This window comes from Equus przewalskii, chromosome 6 (genome assembly GCF_037783145.1).
Source record: "Equus przewalskii isolate Varuska chromosome 6, EquPr2, whole genome shotgun sequence".
Lineage (NCBI taxonomy): Eukaryota > Metazoa > Chordata > Mammalia > Perissodactyla > Equidae > Equus > Equus przewalskii.
This window is the reverse complement of record NC_091836.1, coordinates 19,911,950-19,923,733: the sequence shown is the minus strand read 5'-3', so window position 1 is coordinate 19,923,733 and position 11,784 is coordinate 19,911,950.

Here is an 11,784-nt window from a genome sequence, read left to right as displayed (position 1 = left end):
ATGCAAGAGGAATAATTCCTAGTGTCAGTAAAAAGCAAAAATGAGTAAGCCAGAGAAGAAAGGACTCTAGAATGCCTTTGAGTAATTCATTGCCTTGATTAGGTGTTCTTTCTTAGATTATTTTTAAACCTTAATTTCATCAAGCACTTTAAGGTTATAATTTTACGGTAACCTTTGACTGAGAATTTATTTTTCAAAGTTTTTCATTAATCATTTAATTCTCTCATGTTTAGAGACTTTGGTAAATCAAATTTAGCAATTTCTTTTGGGTCAGATCTTTAGGAATAGGCTGTTGTTTAAGTAACAGTAACCAACAGCTAATTTAAGTTAATTCAAATTTAAAAGGTAGTGCTAACCAAGAAATTCGCTTCCATTTTTCTAAAGTTAAAGTAAATAACTAGAAAAACTTTTTTTCCCTTGAGTTCTATACTCAGGTGAATTATGCAAAGGACAACAAAACGCTGATATGAGAGATTTGTTTTGCAAACAGGATCTTTCAAACTCTACGTCATAGTCCATTGATAAGTCTCGAAATCAACTTAGTGGGTCACAAATAGCATTCTTTTTAAAAAAGGAAATAGAATAGAATAGCGTAAAAACAATCAGAACGCATTGCAGCTGGTAAGTTTGGCGAAATTTTTCTTTCAACTATTTATATGGATATGAGTGTGTGTGTGTACGTGTGTGTGTTTATTGGTAATGACTTGCAATATAAAATGTATTTTTTTACTGTGAGTTGCTGTAAAAGTGTTTGCAAGCCCCTAGAGCATGTCCGGGAGTTAACATGTCTTTTTCCTGTTCCTCTACACCATGGATATCTATAATTTGGTACAGTCAACAAATGTTTCTCAAATGCCTATAGGAGAATTGACATTCTTGCTCGTGACCCAGCACTCCAAATCGTCTAAGAAAGATCCATTTACGTTCACTGTTCTATAGTTCATTTTAACATGGATTAAAATGAAAAGCGTATTTGAGTTAATTTCCAGGTAAGCAAAAATTTTAACTAAAAAACACCATTGTTTGAACATACTGGTTGTTATTTATAATAACTCCTTGGAAACTTGAAACTGAAAACTACTTCCTTAGTTTTTTTTTTTTTTTTCCCATCCTGTGCACACACTGATAAGTTACTGCAGGGCAAGGACTGTTTGGGGAGGATATGAGTTAGTACAGAATTTTTCACTCAAGGAAAAAATAATGTTTGTTTTGAGAAGAAATGTCACAAAAATTATACAGATTCAGAACTTTTAAGCGATCTATGCTTTCTGAAGCTTGACAATGTCTCTTTTGAAATAATTTCCCAGTCTATTTAGATACCATGAACTTTTATAATTATTTAGAAATTTATTTTTAAGTAAAATTCCATCTCAATTACATATATTCACGATCAGGAGCTTTAAAAAAATTTCTTTAGTCTATAGCTTAGAGCAATACCAAAACTCACTGATATTACAAGATTCTGTCTTTGTGGGGCAAGACTTTGCTAAAAGAATTAGCAGTGTAAGTTAGACAGTTGTTAAAACTTTTAAATCATTTTAATTTTGAAAATTATACATAATTTTGGGATGGCTTACGTACTTTAGTGGAGTATCTCACACACAGTAAGCTCTCAATAAATGTTGATTCAATGGCGTGTTTGGAGAGTTAGTAAATGAAGTAATCTAGTGGTAGCAATAAAAAAGAGCTAAAACAGGGGCCGGCCCAGTGGCACAGCAGTTAAGTGTGCACGTTCCGCTTCGGCGGCCTGGGGTTCACCTGTTTGGATCCTGGGTGCAGACATGGCACCACTTGGCAAGCCATGCTGTGGTAGCCGTCCCACACATAAAGTGGAGGAAGATGGGCATGGATGTTAGCTCAGGGCCAGTCTTCCTCAGCAAAAAGAGGAAGATTGGCAGCAGATGTTAGCTCAGGGCTAATCTTCCTCAAAAAAAAAAAAAAAATAGCTAAGACATATTGAACACTTGCTATGTGCCAGGAACTGAGTTAAGCACTTTACATATGTTATTTCATTTAATCTTCACAAAAGCGTGGAAGCAGATACTAGCATTATACCCGTTATATAGATGAAAACTTTCTCAAGGTCTCATAGCTGTTAAGTGGCAGAACGTGATCTGGAATTTGAGATGGGAAATGAAATTCAATCCTGGCCTCAAATTCTAACAATCTTAAGTGAGATCCTTTGAGATGCTTTGCTCTTTTGAAGGAGTCACCCCCAAGACCAAACTCCTTGCCTACCCCTTTATGGAGTCTTTGAGCAATGAAAATGTATTTAAGAGAGGGAGAGAGACATTTGTGTCTTATCTACAGAAACAATCTTGTTCATAGCAGAAGTGAGAGGATGAGCAGGTGTGTAACTGTCAGGGGGGCCTCTCAAGCTAAGACACTGATCCACTCAAAGTAATTTCCCTCTTTCTCGCTCCCATGGCCATGACACTTAAGTGTCTTGGATCTGTAAGTCATGTTTCTCTTCAATTGGAAACCTGCAGACTCTCATCCCTGCCCAAGGAGGAAGAGCCAGCCTGTACTCTGCTAAGCAATGGCTGCCGGTTGAATCAAGCGTGGGTGTGGCGGACCAGAAACTCACTAGGTGGATTAATTCAAACAGCCGCATCCAACGAAGGTAGTAATGGTGACCTAAGCCAGCCAAGCTAAATTCCAGATTTGACCTGGAAACAATGGAGAAGGGAATGGAGAAGAATGTGGAGAGAAGCTGAGACAATCAGAGAGAAGGCCACAAGAGAGAGACAAGGAGGGAAAAAGGACTCTAGAGCTGGATTTTTGTTCCAGCTCCAATCCATGCGTGGTTATCCATATTTAATTTAAAAATAATTATAAAAGAAAAAAAACAATTTCCTTAAGGAACTCACTAAGTTTCTTCTCCTAACCAATCCATTTAAATTTTCACAGTGGATATGAAACATGGAATTAAAATCATAGACACTACTTCATGAGCATCTATTAACAATGATCTCATATTAACTGTGTCCCCCAGATCTTGTCAAAGGTTGAGAGAAGCCTGTGCTTTTTCCAGAGGGTTCCTGGTATATGTAAAAATGTCAAAACACCTTTGGGCAAGTTGTAGAAATGTTAAAGCTTTCCAAGTGGAACTTTTCTTCCTCAGTCTTGTCAGTGGATCTCTGTGACCATATCGAATTATCATATTCAGAGACCATATCAAAACTCAAGACTTGAGGCTCTGAGTGAACATGAAACCAAATAATCCTTTTGTCTCCCACTCTGCTCGACCTTGGTATTGTTTTAGGAAGGAGAGGACAGTGCCAAAACTAAAGGGAAAGGGACACAGGATGGATGTGCAGGGCAGAGGGACACACTGCTCCAGGTCTGGGTGCAGGAGTGGCTGAGCATGAGTTCTGGGAACCCGTGAGAAAGACGACGTTAGGAAGGAAGAAGGAATGCCTAAAAAAGCTGAGGGCGACAGGAAGAGGGCAAAATTAAACTTCTCGCTTCACATTTTTGCCTAGGGTCTAGTTCTCATAACACAAATACACATTTTTGCTTTGGGTTGCAGTCTCATGATGGGAAACCTCCTAACTCAGATCTCATAACATCAACATCATTCTTTACAGTTCGCAAAGGGCTTTCACTTACATTATTATACTTAATTCTTACAACCATCAGAGGGGGATAATATGATTAACTCCATTTTACAGATGAGGAAAGAGAGGCCAACACTATCGACTTTGGACAGCATAGGGACAAGCCAACTCCAAATCCAGGAGTCTTTTCCATTCTGCTGCTCTGGACACAGGTGAATGAGAAGCTTCCCCCAGATGTCATCATCTCTGCCTTTGCCTGTCCATGTGAGACCAAGATAGGAGAAAGAAAGGAAACCTCACTTCTCTAGAATATTGAACCTTAATTCAATATAAATGAATATTTCAGCTGCAGTTATTTTATATCCAGGATTTACCTTCAGAAGACTCCATCCCTTCTGAGTGCTCAACTATATATATATTGGTTCTTATTTTGACACAAAAGATGAATATTTCATTTAGGCAGGCTAATTGAAAAGGGTAACACACTATCTTGGTTGCCCTACTTAAAAAGAGATTCTTTATGCTTTCTTGCGGTTAAAAATAGCTTGATTTTGCAGCAAAAGCTTGATACGCACATTTAATACGTGAAACGTATCACATTAGGCCCCCAGAACTGGGCTCTCTCACTCTCTCCAGTCTGCTATTTTCCTTCAGCCTCCCAACCTAACCTCAGAAATTCTTGACACAAAGCAAATAATTTTATCTTGCGCTCATTTTTTTTGGAATCTCCATAAAAGTATGTGGAATTTTTACCATAAGGAATGATAACTAGTATATATTTATAAATTCACAGTTTATAAAACATTTGTATAAACATAACTTGCTAATCTCCATGACACCTAGAAACTGTTATTATTGCCCTTGTGGAAATGCTAATACTCAGAATCAGAAAGGTTGAGTAACTTGCCCAAAGTTTCACCAATACTTACTGGCAGATCTGGGATCAGAACCCAGAATAGTGCACTCACTGTCTTTCCAAAATTTCATGCTGATTACTGCATCAGCAGGAAATCCAAACAGGATAATTTACTTAACAAACAAGCAAGCAACTAAACCCTACTCATTCATTCACTCAACATATATTTTCTGAGTCTTTACTATATGATCTTTTCTATGTACTGGGACTGTGGCATTGAAAAACTAGAATCTTATATTCCAGTTGGAGATCCAGGTAATTATCAGTATATATATATATATATATACACGCATGTGTGTGTGTGTGTATGTGTTTGTGTGCATAATGCTAGATACTAATAAAATATTAAGGAGAAAGATTAAGCATGGATGAAAGGGAGACAAATTCTTATTCCTGTCCACCAGGAGAATATAAGACTGCTCGTGGTTCCTTCAATTTTATAGTTTTAATAGTAAAACCACTGCAAACAACCTAAACGTTCATTTTCATGAAAACAGATAAATAACATGTGGCATATTTACAGAATGGAATGTTATGCAATAGCAAAAATGAGTGATCTGTAAGTTATAATATTAATGTTATAATACTATATAATAGTAGTATTATAATATTGTAATTTATGTAGTAATATAATTATATGTAAATAGAACACAAATTATATAAATCTGTAAATTACATACTATTACATAAATTATGGTTTATATATTAATATGTAAATTATGTGTAATTAATATATAATATTGTGATTCATATTGTAAGCTAATAATATTAGTATTAATACATTAAGATTATAATTTTAATAATAAAATATAATATTAAGTGGGGGAAATACAGGAAGTCTCAAAAGACTACATATAGTATGAAGTCATTTTTATAAAGTCAAAAAACAAGCAAAAACTAAACAATATACTGTTCAGGGATACATACTTATGTAGTGAAAATATTTTTGAAAGTTAAAAATACAAACTCTAATGAGAAAACAGAGGATTGAATCAGAGAAAACATACAGGGCTATTTCAATGATGTTGAGAATGTTCTAGGAGCTAGGATGGGTCGTGGGTTTGTAGACATTCATTTAATTATCATGCTTCAAAATTTATATATTTGTTACATATATATTATTGTGCATTCATCAAAATTTATGTAATAATGAAAACTGGTACAGGAAGAACAATGAGAATTATGTCATCCTTGATAGTTTTAGGTTATTTATATCACAAAGTAGCATTTTATGATCGGGTAGTAGAGGTCCAAAGATATTTGTACAGTATATTGAAGTTTGCAATAAATTGTCTTTTTTTAATCTTGTATGGTAGCTATACATGTGAGTAAACCAAGGGGGAGCTTAAGTGACTTGTTTAATTTCACATAACTAGTCAATGGCAAAGATGTCTTAATTGTATAAAATTAATCCTCCTATAAACCACTAGAAAGCATAAGCCTTTCTTGTTGGACAAAAGACCAAATGAACCCTAGAATGTTAAAGCTGGAAGCAGCTTAGACATCAGACTTTTTAATCTCTTCATTTCACAGATGGAGATCTAAGACCCACAAACATCAGGGATTTGCACAGCATCACACAGCTAGTTTAAATGGCAGAAAGGAGAGTTGACTTGCACCTTCTGATTCCAAGTTAAGCTCCTTTTCACTCTGCCAGATCACCTTTTAAGTAGATCAATGTTATTGCTGTGTAGACAGTTGGTTATAAGAGAACTCAAAACTTGAACTGTGAGGCATGTACAAGTATCCAGTGTTCTGACAAATGTTAGACAACTGTGACATACAATAGAAAAGATGTAATAGGGAGCCTTATTTATAACAAAATTAACTGATGTACTAAATATGGGAGGATTTTAATTTATGGATATCAGTTTGATATTTGAAAGAGATACCTACAATTTAAGATAAAGAAGGACCAAACAACTACTTTCTGGAAAGAGAAAGGGGGCCTTATTATCCGAAGAGGCCCCAACCTTAAATATGTATCATCTGATGAAACATTTGTAGCACTAGTTCTTCAACTGGCATAGGATTCATTAAGATGTCTAAAAATTAGGTGTTGTGTTAGTCCTTTAAGAATACTAAGAACCTTGATAGTTTCTCCTCAAACTGCTTACGATCCATAGTTATTAAAGATTTCAAATGCACTTAAATAAACCCTGCAGTGAATAAAGAATGAATTACTATAGGAAATAGAGTAAAGAAATGGAAAGAGTACTGGACTTGGAGCCAAAAGACCTGGGTTTGAATGCCAGCCAGCTCTGCCATTTACCTGCTGTATGTAGCTAAATAAGTTACTTGACCACTCTGATCCCTGGTTTACTAATTTGTAGGGTGATGATGAGAATAACTACCTTAGAGAATTAAGAAAGACAGTGTATGGGAAAGGTCTTGGTAAACTGTAATATACAACACAAATATTCTTGGAGCTTTTGTACAAAATCTTGTGATTCAATCATTTGATCATTCAGTCAACTATTCAATAAAAGTATATTGAGCACCTATTCAATGAACGGATCAAACTTCTCCATGCTGTGGACCATCCAAAGATACACAAGCCTAGTATGGGCCCTTCAGGAACTGAAGAGGATATTTTTTTGTTAATGTACATAAATAACTACGATACGAATCTGCAGGTCATAACTCTCGTAAGATTAATACTGGAAAAAAATGATATAGAACTACAGGGCTGAGAGAGACCAGTTTTGACTAGAGGATAAGGAAAGCCTCCCTAAAGAAGATTGGCACTGGGCCAGTTTTTAAAGAGTGGTTAGAATTTCTAAAGGAAGAAGGTGGCCTTCCAGGTGGAAGGAAAAGCATGAGTGAAGGAAGTAGGCATAGAAACAGGAGAGCATACCTTCCAACATCATCTGGGTCTTTAACAATTGCCTGCTATGTAGGCACCTGGTTTTGCACAACGTCACTTCGTTCACCAGTGTTTTTCCTTGTAAGTCCACTAACCCCAAACAGACCATGAGTTCTTTGAGTGCCAGGATCACGTCTCACAGAGCCCAAGACAGTGCTGGGTCCACAATGTGGGTTCAGTAAATGAGTTGCTGTCATATTTTTAAGGAAGCTTCGTGTATGCTTTCCAGATGAAGTGGGGGATGGGGAAGAGAAAAATATTTGCACAGAAACTTGCTTTAAATTAACAAGACTATTGGTATTGTATGTTTTCCCAGAAATGTTGCCATTTTACCATAAACCCTATGTTTTGTGTTTTGCAGTGGAGTTATTAGTTAATTTGGAAAGAACACACACACACACACACACCCCAGGAAGGGGAGAGCAAGACTTGATCTCAAAAGCTGATGTGTGACTTGTGTTCTGGATGCCCATAATGAAAAAACAAAAAGAGCTGAGAAATAAAGTTTTGCTCAGGATTTCAAAGATTCTTTCTTTCTCATAAGGAACATTTTAACCTGAATTCATAGATGCTCAGAGTAACAAGCCCAATGCAAATTTCATAGATGTTGAAGCCTATGACAACATCTTTCTCTTGGTTTTTGTTCTTCTTTTCATAATTACACTCCATTATTATTAGAGAGATCTTTGATCTGTTCCCTGTCCTTCAAGCAAGCTGGTTGAGAGTGAATCCTAATGTTAAATTCAGAACACATGGCTTGAATTAGAAACTGTAGGAAGATTCATCCCCAATATAAAGTCATTTGTAGGAAAAATATTCCAAGATACTGTATGTGTAAATTACTAACAAATGCATTCCCAGAGAATTTTTTTCTCACTCTTTGGTTCTGTGAAACAGCAGGAAAAAAATTTATTGCCAATAGAAATATTTTTATAACTTTATTTTTATTCACTTTGAGACATCTTAAAGTAAAAGTTTCTGAGAAGACATCCAGCAAAAAAGAGCCCTGGATATTATATATGCTAGCAATTATTTTATGGTCTGATTTTGCACAAAAGAAGATAAAACCTATATAGTAGAGAGTTGGTATTGATATTTTTGCAAATAAAGAAATGCCAAGCAATCATCCAGTATTACTCTAGGGAGGTTTGCTGGCCAGAGGGTTTAAAAAACATTTTTATTTGTATAAAAGTACAAAGTAAGATCAATTTTGTTTCCTTTTCATTAAATAACAGTAGGCAATTTGTCTGCATTGCATTTGAGAAATACTTGTCTTCTTGCTTTTGGCAACATATGAAATTGTCTTGAAGAAAATAGCAACAGATAGGAAAGAAGGCATCTTTTCATATTTGCATCATATTTTAGATTCTAGAAGTAAATGCTCTTGAAAAGGCCTCCAAATTGATCTTTGAGTTTTTAAAAAGCATCTTCAGTGCCAGAGGAGAGTGAAGGACTGAAAAAGCATCCGGTAATTTGAACTGTAAATAGTTTATTTGGCTAACTCAGGAGAAAACACTTCATTTCCTCACTCCTCCATCCATTTATCCAACAAATGTTCCCTGAGTCTCTCCAGTGCCAGGCATGTGTTCAGCCCTGGAGATACAGTGGGGAACACGACAGGCACAGCCCTGCCCTCTGGATGTTAAACGATCCTCTTAGGACTCCTGCTCTTCCCAATGATAAGAAAATCATGTTCTATTCAAGGATGGAGAGGATGCAAGCAAGAAAGTTAGCTAAAAATAATGATAATAATACATAATAGCAATAACAATTCTGTAAGGAGTGCTTGTGCTTTACATTATAAAACTACTTCCATCGTTACTAGTCAAAAGATGTGCCTGAAAACTTATTGCTTCTAAGTCAGAGAAGCAATAAGGCCAGGAGGCTTCAAGGTCAAAAAGCTTATTATTAAATGATGGTACTATGTACATTTGCCATTAGTATGAGTTCAAGTATTCAAGGATAGCCTTATAGAATATTTTCTCATATACAGAATCCTTCATATTGGAGCAGCTACCCGCAGGGCAAGGCATGAGAAACTGAACAAAGCATCTAACCTGCTTTTCCCCATTGGTCATATACATGCAATTTACGGAAGACTGTCGCATAGAGCCAGGTCGAGGGAATCTACGGAACATGTGTTTCTTTTATCACTAAACTTTATTTTATGATAAACTAGTTTATCTCTACCCAGTTCAACCTTGATCTTCCCTGCTTCGCTTTGAAGAGAAAATGCTGGCCTTAACTTTCCCTTATGAAGTCAAAAGATCCCAGTTTGTACCTACTCCCTGGAGACTGGAATCAAAGAGATGCGGCTCCCATTCTGCGAGGCTGGCTCTGACTGCACGAACAAATAAACTTAATAGTGACCACTGACCCTGGAAAGGTCCTCATCTTGTGTTCCTCCACCCTGGTAACTAGCCTGTGTCTTTTGGCTTCCGCTGGCAAAAATATAAAAATAAAATTTCCATATGCCTTGAAGACCTTATTTAGAAAATGGGATTAATGCTGATTCCTACCGCACCATGCACGGCTCTCCCGAACATAATGAGAACTGATGAACTAGAGAACTCTTAAGTGCTTAGAATAAATGATTGGCTAACATGAGGTTTATACCTCTCTAATAACTTTTCTTTCAGGGGTATTTGATGGATAATGGCTGAAATATATTAAACATATATGACTACATTTTAAATGGTACTATCAACATTGAGTTTTCCTATTATGGCATTAGCACTAATAAGGTTGCGAAAGGAATTGGCATAAAATGTTACACAGATTTAGAAGCGAGAGATAAAAACATTTGGTCAACACATTTCTCGTATTGATATAGGCAGTGTATTACCTGTGTACATCTGTCCTAAAGTCTGATGTTGTTGTACAGCGGTCTGATTCAAAAAAGAACACGATGACTTATTTCAGCTGAAGCTGGACAAATCTTTACATAAAAGAAAGATTTAAATGCCTCCAGCTGTTGACTCCTTTGTTTTAAATGATAATAGTAGTAGTAATAATTAAGTAGTAGTAAGTTGTAGTAATTAGTAAGTAACTAAGTAAGTAGTAGCAATTAATGTAGTATAATATAAAATAATTATAGCAATAGCAGCTAACATTTGGGAACAGAAAATGTGGAACTCACTTTTTATGCATGAGATCCTCAAATTATCACAGCAGCCCTATTGAGGAAAGTACTATTATTATCTTCATTTTACATCTATGGAAACTGAGGCACAGATAAGTTAATTTGCCCAAAGTTATGTGGCTAGTAAGTACAGTAATGGATTCAGGACCCAATCCCAGGCAGTCTACTTTTACTATGCAATAGAACTAACACCCAGAAGAACAAAAACTCTGGTACTACTTTGGCATTTGTTATAATTGAAAAAGGCAGGGTAAAAGCTAAATAAAAGAAAGCTTACAGTCCCTGGAAGTGGGGAGGGAACTAAATGCAGCATCTCTCAAACATTTCTTCATAGGAGATTCTTTGTAGGAGAGACTCAAAACAGTTCCATGATTAAATAGGCTTATGAAATACTGGATTAAGCCAAATGAAACAGTGTTTCTTGCTGGAGTGTGTCCCAGGGTCTGAATTTGCAGATATGTACCATGAGTCTCTGAAATGGAGAGAGGGAAAGGAGCAGCTATTTAACCAAGAACACTTTTCTTTTCATGGGGCCTGTCTGAAGAGATGAACTGAAGTTTTCCAACACAGGTTTGAGAAAAACTGATAGAATGAACAAACTAGGGAAGCAGAGGCTGAGTGAGAGGGAGGGCAGTAGATGCCAAGTAGAGAGCTTATCTGGAGGGTCAGTGAGCAGTTCGCTCACAGTCAGTTTGTGCATGGACTAAGTCACCTCATAATAGGTATTACTAAAATAGATAATATAGAATAACATAACATAATATAATATAATATACTTTCATCACTGAAAGTTCTGCAGGAATCTAGGAGGTCAGGGAATCACTATTGGGCAGTTTCTAGTCTAAGGGGGAGGGAGAGAGGCTGTTTGTCCAACTTGTGCATAATGATGGCTAGAGTCCACTGACGAACAGCCTGAGAAGCAGCAGCCAGGCACATCCCATGCTGGAGAGGACAAAGCAACCACAGCAGAGGACTGCAGAGGTCTGGGCCACTATCCAGTCAGGAGGATCCATGAGACCAACATCACAGCAGGAGGCGACCACGGGGGATACAAAATGGCAGCTTTTCTGGCCAGTTCTTATGAATATGAGCAGTATCAACTGGAATGGCAAAGGGCTTTACATGTGAATACATACACAATTGTCCTAAGGGCTTTCTGAACTAGTTGAGAGGAATTTGAATGTAGCTGGAGTCATCTAAATTCTTCAGGTGGAAGGTCAGCCAGAAAAATAGTAACAATTGCAGCTACCATTCACTGAGCCCTTAGCCAGGTGCTAGGTACTATGTTAATGATTTTATG